Raw genomic sequence first — 13,610 nt, 5'->3', positions numbered from 1 at the left:
AACCGAAAGTAAACCTAGGTCTTACCCTAAACCCAGCGCACTGGTCTATAACATCTCAAGTCATGATATCCAAAAGATACGAGATCCCAAAACCATGCCTCTATGTTTATATTCGACTTCTTCAGATATCCTGCAAAGTCTATATCTCACGGAAAAACTCTCGAAACAGATCTCGAACAAAACATTTCACATCGAAGAAGGATATGAGACGAAAACTCATCACCCTCCTTCCACGCCATACGTAAACTTATCAAAAATGCAACTCGATCACCTTGTCATAAAAAGAAAGCCGCAGAGCGGCAGGGATTTAGAGCTACATATGGCCAGTCCCGAAATATGAAATAAGGCCATTTAAGGCCGAAATATCAAACATAAAAAAAATCTCTCGCAAGAGATCTAACCAAAGTCATCCTCAGAACTCACGATCCCTCTTCACCCGTTGCTTCGTCCAAGCCTGGAGCCGCGTCACCTCCGCTTTCTCCGAGCACCGGATCTTTCCCTTCTAAGCCTTCTGAACACGTCGGAAGAAAGCACGCGGATTTCAGGTCAGCTAGGATGAGATCGAAATCTCCATCCACGACTGCCAAATCTCCCTTGCAGCCGGACAGTCAGGCCTCTTCGGCCTCTAGGGTCGAAGGAGTCTCACTCTGGAACGACTGAACCACGGCCACCCCGCCCTCAATCGTCGCCAAGGCTAAATCCCTGTTCCGGATGCACTCGAGGGAGCCCAGAAAGGCAGAGATCTTCGCCAAGCGAGCCTGAAACTCAGAACGAAGAGCGTCCGTGGCCTCTCGGATCCCGCGGCTCGCTAATCCTGCATCGCCCTTGATCTGACGCTGAAGCCGACGCACCTCCGAAGATTTGGCCTTCTTGGCTTTCTTCTCCTTAAGCAGTGAACTCGCCATCTTCCCGAGGTCCCTCTCGAGCTCCCCTATCGCGACCTTGAGTTTCGACACTTTCACGGAGTGAGAATCCTTGACAGCCGTCAGCATGGCCTCGGTTTCAGACCACCTACCCTGCAGCTCCAACAACTCCCCGGTAAGACGACTGGTCTCAGAACCGCACTCGCTGATCATCCCATCGATCAAAGAAGAAAGTTAGGGATTTTTTGTCTTTTAGAAAAATATATAACGATCAAGATATTAAGTGAGTGACAAACCTTTCTGCGAAGCCCCGACCCTATACTCGAGCCTTCTTGCTGCGAAGATTCCCCGTCACCGCCCTTGGTAAACTTCCTCTTCCGGCCCTTAGGCTGAGCAACCGGAACAACACTAGGAGCGCGCAGCGCTAGAACGATCTCTTTGCTGGCCGGAGGAGGAGGCATAGAGTCAGCAGCCCTCTCCTTATCCTCGACGAGAATCGGAGTCGTGGACGATCCGGCAGGTAGAGCCGAAGCATCCGGAACGCCCGAGCCTGCGAGAGTTCCCGTGTCTCACGAAGTTACGACCTCTGTCCCGTGACCCGGAGCAATGGCCAGTGCAGAAGAGGATGGGAACTCGGCGCCAGCTCGAACCTGTTCCTTCTAAGCTTGGCGACGAACTAGTCTCTCTCGAAAGGAAAGATGGTCAGCAACGCAAGCCGGCGCTTCGACCGGAGAAGTCGGAATCGGAGCCGAAGAGGTGGCCTCGCCCATCTCAACATCGGAACTTCTCTTGTCGCCGTGGGAAGAAGACATGTTGAAGGCAAAAGATTTGGAGCTAGATAGGTTTTGGAGGTTTGAAGAAGGGAAGGTGTGAAGCAAATGAATGACAAGAGCTCACTACTTATAGAAGTATGGGCTCGGAATTTTATATTTTTAATATATACTTTCTCAAGAATTTTCTTCCGCGGAGTTTAAAGTAAACTTTGTCCAATACGCCTAACTTCGCCAAAATCGTCAAACCGCACGCTAGAGTCTCGACTCTAACGAGCTGGGGGGCTAACTGTTGGGGTCAAAAACGGTTACGACGGAGTTAACATTCAAAACGTCCGAAGAAGAAAATGAGAACTTTCTTCGATGAATACTTTTTTGAAATAGATTATTTCTTACGAAAAGCTTTGCGGAGAAAACACGAGACATCGGACAAGAGCTCGAAAAAGGTCGCTACGCAACGACCGAACGCGTATTCCGCTCGGTCGCTACGTAGCGACCGAGCTCTTCTGAAACGTCGATACGACATTAGTCCATGCATTCTCGTCTACACTTCGATGCTATCTCCCAAAGACCGTAGCGAACCCATTTCATGTTTCCCGCCATTCTAAGTCATCGATCAAACTTTACGGTAAAAACCGCGGAAAGTTCATTCTTTGTCGAAAGAAGCCGTAATAAACGCTTCGAGTCAGAAGATGACCCATAGGGACCTAAGATATGACTCGAGGCCCAACTTACGATTTCTTATCCAACAGCCCGTAAGCCGCATGACGGTTTACGCTTGGTTCGGAAAGGAAAGATAAATGTCAAGTTTCCGCGGATAAATACGAAATTTTGAAGATAATTACGAAGATCGGAAAAATGGAATATCTCCATTTTTACGCTATGACGGCTTAAGGGCAGAAGAGGAAAAGCGCAAACCGACCTAGGAGCCAATATATAAGGAGTCCTAGGCGAGAAGCATGAAGGAGGATTTTTCTCAGAGCAAACTTAGCACTTAGGGTAATTAGGCAACTTTCCGTTTTTGTTATTCGAGCTGCGACTCAATTAGGTTTAGCCATCTTAGGGTTGTTAGAACTAGGAATCTCGCCGACAGCTCTCGAGCCCAGGCTTATACCTTGTTGTAAACGCTCATACGCAAATTCGGAATAAGACTCCTCTTTGCTCTATTTTTACAATTTCATATAATTTATCGTTGTTATCTCGTATTCTGATTGCTTAGCGTGTGGTATTAGCAGATATCCGGGACCTCTGGGAAACTAGGGTTCTCCTACTTTCCTAATTTAAATGGAAATCGACAGTGCGAATTTTGGTTCCCACATTCAGACCACAGGCCTATCATCTCTACCTTTGATTCAAAACAAAAGAAACCTCAGCGCCTGTTTAGATATGATCGTCGCTTACGTGATAATGAAGAAGTTAAAGAGATCATTGATAAAGCGTGGAAGGAAAGCAATGTACCAGTTATGGAGCGAATCTCTCGGTGCAGACATGCTATTTCTAAATGGACTCGCTCCCACTACCAGAATAGTTAGAAGGAGATAATATCACTGAGAGAAAAGCTTGATCTGGCCATGACTAGTCTATGTGCGGATGAGATTCTTATCTCTTCACTAAATGTTAACCTGATCCGAGCATACAAAGCAGAAGAAGACTTCTGGAAACAAAGAAGCCGTCAGTTGTGGTTGGAGTTGGGAGATAGAAATACTGGCTACTTCCACGCCTCAACTAAAGCGAGGAGAGCACGTAATAGAATTACAACTATTGAGGATCATGAAGGCTTACCGGTTTATGAGGATGGGAAAATTGCTGAAGTAATTTCCAATTATTTCAGCAATATTTTCACTTCCTCCAACCCCCTTCTGCTAACGTTGTTGCTAAAGCGATGTCTCCTTGCATTTCCTCTGCTACCAATGAGAAACTAATCAAGCTACCATATCTCTTGGAGGTCAAGGAAGCTCTCTTCGCGATACATCCAGATAAAGCTCCTGGTCCTGACGGGTTCTCTGCTAGTTTCTTCCAGACCAACAGGGATGTCGTAGCCCCTGCCATCACCAAAGAGATACAAAACTTTTTCTTAAATGGAAGCATTCCTTTTGCTATTAATGAGACACATTTCAGGCTCATACCCAAAATCTCATGTCCTAAGAGTGTCTCTGATTACAGACCTATAGCACTATGCACTGTCTACTATAAAGTCATCTCGAAGTTGCTATCTATTCGTCTTAAACCGGTACTACAAGGCATTATATCTGAGAACCAATCTGCTTTCGTACCTGGTAGGGCAATTTCGGATAATGTATTGATCACTCATGAGGTGTTGCACTACCTCAAAGTCTCGGGGGCCACCAAACACTGCACAATGGCTGTTAAATCAGATATCAGTAAGGCTTATGATAGACTCGAGTGGTCATTTATTCGAGAAGTCTTGGAGAGAATGGGATTCCATCATACCTGGGTCAACTGGATGCTCCAATGCATCTCCACGGTCTCCTATTCTTTTTTGATCAACAATGAAGTTGCTGGAAACGTCCACCCACAGAGAGGTATCCGCCAGGGAGATCTATTGTCTCCTTACATCTTCATTCTCTATGGGGAAGTGCTCTCGGGACTCTGCAAAAAAGCACAGATATCAGGCACTTTACCAGGCGTGGGAGTGGCCAGAAACAGTCCCAAAGATAATCACCTGCTATTCGCAGATGACACTATGTTCTTCACCAAGTCAGACCCTCAGAGTTGTGCTGCCCTTATGGAGATTATGAGCGAATATGAAGAAGCTTCGAGGCAGAAGATTAATGCTCTTAAATCCTCCATCACGTTCTCTGCTAAGACACCACCCGAAGTGAGATCTCGAGTTAAACTACAATTGGGTATTGATAAAGAGGGTGGGGTTGGAAAATACCTAGGCCTTCCAGAACATTTTGGCAGAAGGAAGAAGGACTTGTTTGCTTATATTGTCGACCGTATGAGACAGAAAGCCATGAGCTGGAACACTAGGTTCCTCTCTACCGCAGGGAAAGCCACTATGCTGCAATCTGTCCTCTCTCCTATTCCTACGTTTGCAATGTCTTGCTTTGAACTCCCTATAGGCCTGTGCAATCAGATCCAGTCAGTTTTGACAAGATTCTGGTGGGATGCAAAAAAAGGAGAGAACAAAATTTGCTGGGTTTCTTGGGATAAACTCACCTTACCTAAACACCTCAGGGATTAGGGTTCCGTTACGTGAGATTATACAACCAGGCCTTGATAGCAAAAATAGCTTGGCGACTTATCACTAAACCAGCTTGTCTCCTCTCCCGCATCCTCCTAGGCAAATACTGCCATAAGACTTCTTTCTTGAAGGTAGCGTCGGCACCCTCCTCCTCCCATGGCTGGAAGGGAATCCTGTGGGGAAGAGACCTTCTCCTACAGCACCTAGGGAAGGTTATAGGCAATGGTGAGAACACAAGAGTCTGGGCTGATAATTGGATATGCACATCGACAGATTTAAGGCCACACGGACCAGTGTTACCTCAAGACCAAGACCTCTTTGTTGCTGATTTGATGTCCCGGGAAACAAAGGAGTGGAATCGAGCATTATTGGTGAAGATCCTCCCAGAGTTAACTGATCACATACTGATGCTACGCCCCAGTCTCACAAGCGCCCCTGATTCCACTGTCTGGACACAAACAAAAAATGGTATCTATTCAGCAAGGTCTGGCTATCATACTACACAAGTCTCTAGAATCCAATCGACAACTACACTCTTGGATAGAGAATCATGGAATTGGCAGAAGAATATTTGGTCTCCATCCCTGCTCCCAAAACTTAAACATTTTCTCTGGAAATGTGCAAGAGATTGCTTACCCACAGGCGATAACCTTCTTCGCAGGGGCATCAATAGAAACACCAACTACTCGCGTTGTGGGGACCAAGAAGCCCTCACCCACTTGCTCTTCCTCTGCCCTTTTGCTATCAACGTTTGGGAACTCATGCCTTGGACATCCACTTTCGATTCAACTCAGAGTGTCTCTTTCAGAGATGAACTCCAGACCTCCACTCGCCGAGTCACTCTACCACCAGTGGGTATCACTTCCAACATCTTTCCCTGGATTTGCTGGGGCCTCTGGTTGAGCAGAAACCAACTGATCTTCGAATCCAAAACCCTGACACAACAACAGATTGTCAATAGAGCTATAGTATCTTGCAAGGAATGGGAAAGCGTTCAATCGATCATACCTAAGCCAATCAGCACGAAAGCTACCCTTCGCATGCTCTCTGACCCGACAGCAGATACCATTATTTGCCATACAGACACAGCGTGGAACAAAGAACACAAAGTCGCTGGCCTCGCCTGGATCTGCTCCACCTCTGATTCAACCGAGGTATCTCGAGGCTCCTCCCTTCAAAGCGCGGTGGCTTCTCCTCTCATGGCGGAGGTGCTTGCGATAAGAGAAGCTCTCCGGCACACTTCGGCTCAATCCTACAAACGCATCTGGCTACGTTCAGACTCTCAAGGGCTTATCACAGCCATCAACTCGAATCTCTCATCGATAGAACTCCACGGTATTTTATCGGATGTCGATTCGATTGCCTCCTCTGATTTCGATTCTGTTTCTTTCTCTTTTGTTTCAAGAAACCAAAATGGGCCTGCAGACTCTTTGGCAAAGGTTTGTCTATGTATGAACCCCTATGGTTTGGGCCTCTAAAGCCCTCTCCATTTTTATTAAGTGAATCTATTTCTGTTGCTCAAAAAAAAAAACACAAAACGTTAGATAAAAACCTCACACTCTCAAGTGTTTGTTCTTACTCATTATCTCATATGCTGCATTGTTCATTTGCTTAGGAATTTTGCTATTCAAAGTCACCATCCTTCAAAACAAAGCTTCTGACTTCCTTGTTGAGTCATATGCTGCATGCCTTAACGTTCAAATGAGGATAAGAGGATAGAAGAATTTGATAGTGTATTTTCTCTCTGGAAGCTAATCCAACAAAAGTACAAAGAGAGATACATACAATTACTTTACTGGTACATAATATAGGACTTGATAGTTGCCTTTGTACAGTGGATGCTCCGGCATGTTTGATTACAAAAAGTATGAACCCTAAGAATTTTATTCAATCGATGTAGCGAGTGGCCTTCCCAAATGGCTCTCTTCTTATTGTGTTTAAGGAGTCTAACCTTTGCTCGTCTTCTTTTGTTGTGATATGCATTTGAGTTTGATTCTTTGCTTACCATTTGTAATGGCCGTAAGTTAATTTTTATAAATGAATGAATTTACAATTATGGAAAACAAGATCATTATGTTACAAAAAGAAAAAGAAAAACAAGATCATTCTTGAGAACAGTGACCATATTTAACTTACCTGCAAAATACACTTGGTGCTTTCCATTTTTATCAGCTAAAAATTGATATTAACATTCTGAGACTATGTTAAACATCTCATAACAATTATTTCTGAAAAAAATACCAGCTAATCCACCTGATTTTTAATCATATTCACCAAATCCGATCAATTTCTCTGGTATAATTTAGAAAAAAAGGATTCCCATTATTTGACATCTGCTCTGTTGAATCTTTACATTAAGAAGTCTAATCTTTACAATATCTACAGCATTGACCCCCTATTTGATTTTTCATATAATTGACCCGGTTCTTTTCCCATTTCATTTTTTCAATCTAGTTTTGATAACTGATGGTTAGGATTTAGGAATAAAATTGAACTACCTAGAATTAGATTATAGAACATAGATGATGAACTATATTTAATGGGTTCTCCTCATTCGAATCTCAACTATCAGAACCAAACTCTCAATCCAAGATTTTAAATAAAGGCAGAAAGATCATAAAAGAAATTTGATTCTTGTTGAGGGTTTGATGCGAACTGTGTACTGTGTTCACAGCAGCTGGAAACTCGCGACCACCTCTTTTTTTACTGCGTTTATCTTCGTCAGTATGGAGCAAGTTGATGAATCACATTATGGGGGTGGATTACTCAGGAACATGGAATGACGTTGTGCGCTTCATTTCGAAGCCAAACCTTACTCGAACTAGGAGCTTTCTTGATCGATACGCCTTCCAGGCAACAATCTACATGATTTGTGATTACGCGTTTAAGCACACACCAATTAACCTAATGTGCCAACAATACCACAATCGAATGGTATGTCATTGTAGCATTTTAGGATCGAATCCACAGAGAACTAGAGACTTATAACACCAAGAATACACAAACCTTCCTAATCTAAGCAAACAAGAAGATAGATGATTTGTAACAAACTAATATCCTAGAAATATAAACAAGTGAATCCATGGGCTAAGGGAATTGACTTCAAGTAACTAAAATCCAATCTAGGTGACAAGCTTTCAATCAAAGTAATCTCTTAAGTCTAAACACAATTTTAGACAGGTCCTATGTCTAGGTAAATGTCCATTTGCTTAGAAATCATTAAACATCAAATGTCTTTGGCTTAATTCAATCAAGCAATCTTTAAGTTCAAGTTTAATAACTATCTAGCAATTTTAACATCAAGTGTCCTTGGCTAATCTCACTAGAGCTTAGTTGAGTTGATTCAAACACTTCATCTAATCATGTCTGATGAGAAGTGTTTAGAAATCAGGTTTAGAGTGATCAAGACTAAACAAGCATTAAAAATACTCAACAAGCAAGTTCATACAAGGATCTAATACAATAACACCATAGATCTTCACTAAGTTACTCTAATCTCCCTAACCCATGAATTCTTAAGGAAACTACTCACTAATCTCCATGAAAACACTTAATCTCATAATAGATTGAAGCATATTCAAGTAGATACAACAGAGAATAAAGATAAACAAGGATTAAACAAGCAAAACGAAATTAAAACTCAAGAACAGATGATGAACAATTGAAGAACAGCTCAAGAACACTAAGAACAATGATATTTCAAAGAGAGAGAGTTTTGACAAGTTAAATTATTACAAAGTTGGATAATGATGTTTCTTGCCCACCCTTTTGATAATAAGAAAGCAAATATTATACAGAAAAGTAGGAAAAATCGTGCAAAGGAAAGGTGGGTGGAAGAAAGTGGGAAGTTGGTTAATCCCATCAACTTTCAAGTGGTCCCCGGCAAGGATTGATACACCTATAGTAAATCGATCATAACTTATCCAATACAGCTTCAAATGACTTGAAACCACTTCTATTGGAAAGCTAACTCAATTTCCAGTGTCTCCACAAATTTTGAGCTTCAGAAGAGATTTTTAAGGCCTTCATCCGTGTTCATCTTTCACGCTCTGGCTTCAGAGCGGGTACGCCACCTCGCTGCCAAACCCCGCTCCAAATGTTTTGCTTCGTTTCTTCATAACACGCGCGAGCTACAGACCCCGCTCCACCAGGTCGCTCTACATATGGAGCGGGTACGCTACCTCGCTGCGTGAGGTCGCTCTGATAGGGAGATCGCTCAATGATCACTTTTAACACTTCTTTTGGTCTCCAATTGCACTCAAAATCCCACCAATGGTCCTCTAACTCATCCATGGTGCTCTCCAACACCTGATATGTACAAATGCAATGATATGCAACCTAAATGTGCCTAAATGATGCTCTAAATGACCAAACCATGCAAGAATAAGAAGTTAAAAACATGTAAATTCACAAGATATCAACTCCCCCACACTAGTCCTTTACTTGTCCTCAAGTAAACTTTCAAGTCCTAAGAAGGAAGAAGTTTGAAAAAGGGAGCTCATAGCCAAAAGACACACATCCTAGCTCTTCTACAACATTCCAAATGATCATAGCAAACAATCATTGGTCATTCTTTTATCAGTCTAGCTTCTCAATGCCTATCAACCTCTTTTTATTTCTTTATACAAAGTGCAATGCTCATCAATCAACAAGTAACTTCAACCAATTCTCACATTCATTCACACACACACACAAGGTGGATTCTCACAAATGGGCACATGATCTCAATCACTTGGCTTGGTAGATTAATGGTCTTTTATGAATAAAAAGAAAGGTTCAAATACAATCTTTTTAATGGTGGCAATCACTCAAGAACAAGGAGCATGATCATTATGCAAAATTTATCTAAGACTAGGAGCAATTCATGCATACATAGCTCATTCTCATCATTCTACTCTTCTTCCTAAGTGATTACAAATTCTACCCATCTTTTATATTTCAAAACCCAAGTATATACACTTCACTCACATTTCTCACCAAGTGAACTCTTTTTTTTTTTTATTTACATGATCAACCAACTAAGAACTTGACACTCTTTTTATTTCCCCATTATGATCTTTCATTCATTTTTTTTTTTTACTTTGGGGAATTCTAATTGACACACTTAAGAGTTTTTCTTCTTTTATTTTCTTGGTTCCTATTGGTTTTCTTTTCTTATTGACACTCTTTGATCTTTTTCTCTTCTCTCAAACCCAAGATATAACAACTTAAAAACACACAAACTCACTCACCATCCTAGATGCTAGTTCAAATGAGGATCTTATGCTAGCAATAGATGAGAACAAACATATGTCGCTCCCAATACTCTCAAGATTTTGCACATGACAAGCTATCAATAAGAGACCTCACTCAACAAATCGATATTGGTTTCAAAGAATGGCAAGGGTTCAAGGGTAGGGAGTGCTATTTGGGTTAATCAAAGGATAAGACATGGAATAAGATAACCCAAATGTGTATGAAATCCATGATCAAGTATGCAAGTGCCCATATGCAAGAGAGATTAAATTCATTATGCTCAAGTTCAGTTTGTAATTGGTTTCAAGAACAATGTCAATATCATATGAGCAACATGTTTCAAAAAGAGTTTTCAAGGCTCAAGAGATGCTTGTAGATATGTTCTTTTCATGGCAATTTCAATCATGGCTCCCTATGCATAATTCAAAACTCACAACTCTTTTTAAATTTTTTTTTTTTTTTTTTTTTTTTTTTTTTTTTTTTTTTTTTTTTAGAAATCACAAGAAAATCCAAAATGCAAATCATTAAAATCCACACAGATGCAAAGTGCTAGATATGTCAAATGCAAATCATCCAAATAAAACCAAGCAAAATGATCAGTTTTTATAGTACCCCCACCACACTCGAATCACACAGTCTCTTGTGTGACTTTGAATTTGGAGTGGTTTACATGATAAGTAAAATAAAAATTACTAGAGATGTGGAGAGATTTTAAACCGGATTAGAGTACTTACCTTGTGACTGTAGCGACTTGAGCATGTCACTATGGATATGTCGCTATGAGCATGTCTCCACAGCACTTGTGTTTCTTTCCTAGCCTCTTTTGAATCCTTTCCTTTTCCTGAGCACCTTCCAAACTGAAATGACACACAATTCACACAAACAAACACACAAACAAGGATAGTTCACACAATTTATTAAAAACATTCACACATATATACAAAGGATACTCTTGAGATTTCCTCCCAAGTGAGCTTGTTTTAAGTCTCTAGCTTGACTTTGTGTGCTTGCTAATCATAAGTATCAAAAGGTTGAGCCAATGCACCTTTGGTCCCTCTCCTCCAAGAACAAGGAACCAAGTATGCAAAGGAGCACACTACTGTCCATAGAAAATAGACAGATTTTTCCTCAAAGAGCTTCACTAAAGATATGACATGAGTTATGAAATGCTCCTTGAGGTTCAGATGATCATGAGAATCAAAAGCATTAGGTGGAAACACAAAATCAACTACATGTTCAAATGAGGTTTTAACAAAGTAGTCAACTCTATCTCCATCAATCAAATAATACACAATGTTCACATTCTCATGATAGTTTTCAGCATGGGGGTTTTCTATCTCAAGCAAGAGCTTATCCACATCAAGTTCATCCCCTAAATCAGGAAGTTCAAGAAGAGGTCTAGGTTCATCAAGAATGAAAAACTCAGATTCAAGATCAAATGAAGCACATAGATAGCTCTTGTCAAAACAAACTTCAATATGATCTCTAACAAGCTTTTCTATTCTCAACTCATCTAGTTTCTTAGTTTCACATATCAGATCAAGACATTCATTCATGAGCACAAGAGAATTAAGACCAGAGATATTATTCTCACCACAAGGCAAGCATATTTCCTCGAGTTGAAGTTTTAAAGTGGAAATTTCTATACCTTCCAGTTGGAGTGGTGGAGCCCAATACATTACCTCATTAAGGGCACAAGCAGCATCTAACTCATACTGGGTAACCTCCCTTTCTTCAAACTCTGCTCGGTCCCTAATGAGGTGTATCCGGATAAGTTGTGCTAGGTTTCTCTTTGTCTTGTCCCGATTCTCTTTCATTCTCTGAAGCCGATGCAACTCATCCCTTTGGTCTGGTGTGAGTATGCGTATATCAAAGGGTGGTGGCTTCACATATGGCTGATCTTCAATGCGATCTTCAAATGTCTCTTCCTCTTCTTGTGGCTTCTCAGAGTAGCTTGAAGCCATCTCTACAAATAACAAAAGCTAGAAGAAGAGGTTAGTAGCTATACAAAAGCAAAACAAAGCATAAGAAAATAAAGCTTAATCTCAAGAAAGTTTGAAATCTTAATGACAAATCTACTTAGTTCCCCGGCAACGGCGCCAAATTGATTACGCGTTTAAGCACACACCAATTAACCTAATGTGCCAACAATACCACAATCGAATGGTATGTCATTGTAGCATTTTAGGATCGAATCCACAGAGAACTAGAGACTTATAACACCAAGAATACACAAACCTTCCTAATCTAAGCAAACAAGAAGATAGATGATTTGTAACAAACTAATATCCTAGAAATATAAACAAGTGAATCCATGGGCTAAGGGAATTGACTTCAAGTAACTAAGATCCAATCTAGGTGACAAGCTTTCAATCAAAGTAATCTCTTAAGTCTAAACACAATTTTAGACAAGTCCTATGTCTAGGTAAATGTCCATTTGCTTAGAAATCATTAAACATCAAATGTCTTTGGCTTAATTCAATCAAGCAATCTTTAAGTTCAAGTTTAATAACTATCTAGCAATTTTAACATCAAGTGTCCTTGGCTAATCTCACTAGAGCTTAGTTGAGTTGATTCAAACACTTCATCTAATCATGTCTAATGAGAAGTGTTTAGAAATCAGGTTTAGAGTGATCAAGACTAAACAAGCATTAAAAATATTCAACAAGCAAGTTCATACAAGGATCTAATACAATAACACCATAGATCTTCACTAAGTTACTCTAATCTCCCTAACCCATGAATTCCTAAGGAAACTACTCACTAATCTCCATGAAAACACTTAATCTCATAATAGATTGAAGCATATTCAAGTAGATACAACAGAGAATAAAGATAAACAAGGATTAAACAAGCCAAACGAAATTAAAACTCAAGAACAGATGATGAACAATTGAAGAACAGCTCAAGAACACTAAGAACAATTATATTTCAAAGAGAGAGAGTTTTGACAAGTTCAATTATTACAAAGTTGGATAATGATGTTTCTTGCCCACCCTTTTGATAATAAGAAAGCAAATATTATACAGAAAAGTAGGAAAAATCGTGCAAAGGAAAGGTGGGTGGAAGAAAGTGGGAAGTTGGTTAATCCCATCAACTTTCAAGTGGTCCCCGGCAAGGATTGATACACCTATAGTAAATCGATCATAACTTATCCAATACAGCTTAAAATGACTTGAAACCACTTCTATTGGAAAGCTAACTCAATTTCCAGTGTCTCCACAAATTTTGAGCTTCAGAAGAGATTTTTAAGGCCTTCATCCGTGTTCATCTTTCACGCTCTGGCTTCAGAGCGGGTACGCCACCTCGCTGCCAAACCCCGCTCCAAATGTTTTGCTTCGTTTCTTCATAACACGCGCGAGCTACAGACCCCGCTCCACCAGGTCGCTCTACATATGGAGCGGGTACGCTACCTCGCTGCGTGAGGTCGCTCTGATAGGGAGATCGCTCAATGATCACTTTTAACACTTCTTTTGGTCTCCAATTGCACTCAAAATCCCACCAATGGTCCTCTAACTCATCCATGGTGCTCTC

The sequence above is a fragment of the Brassica napus genome, chromosome C6 (assembly GCF_020379485.1).
Source record: "Brassica napus cultivar Da-Ae chromosome C6, Da-Ae, whole genome shotgun sequence".
In the NCBI taxonomy this organism is placed as follows: domain Eukaryota; kingdom Viridiplantae; phylum Streptophyta; class Magnoliopsida; order Brassicales; family Brassicaceae; genus Brassica; species Brassica napus.
Note: the sequence above shows the minus strand (reverse complement) of the source record.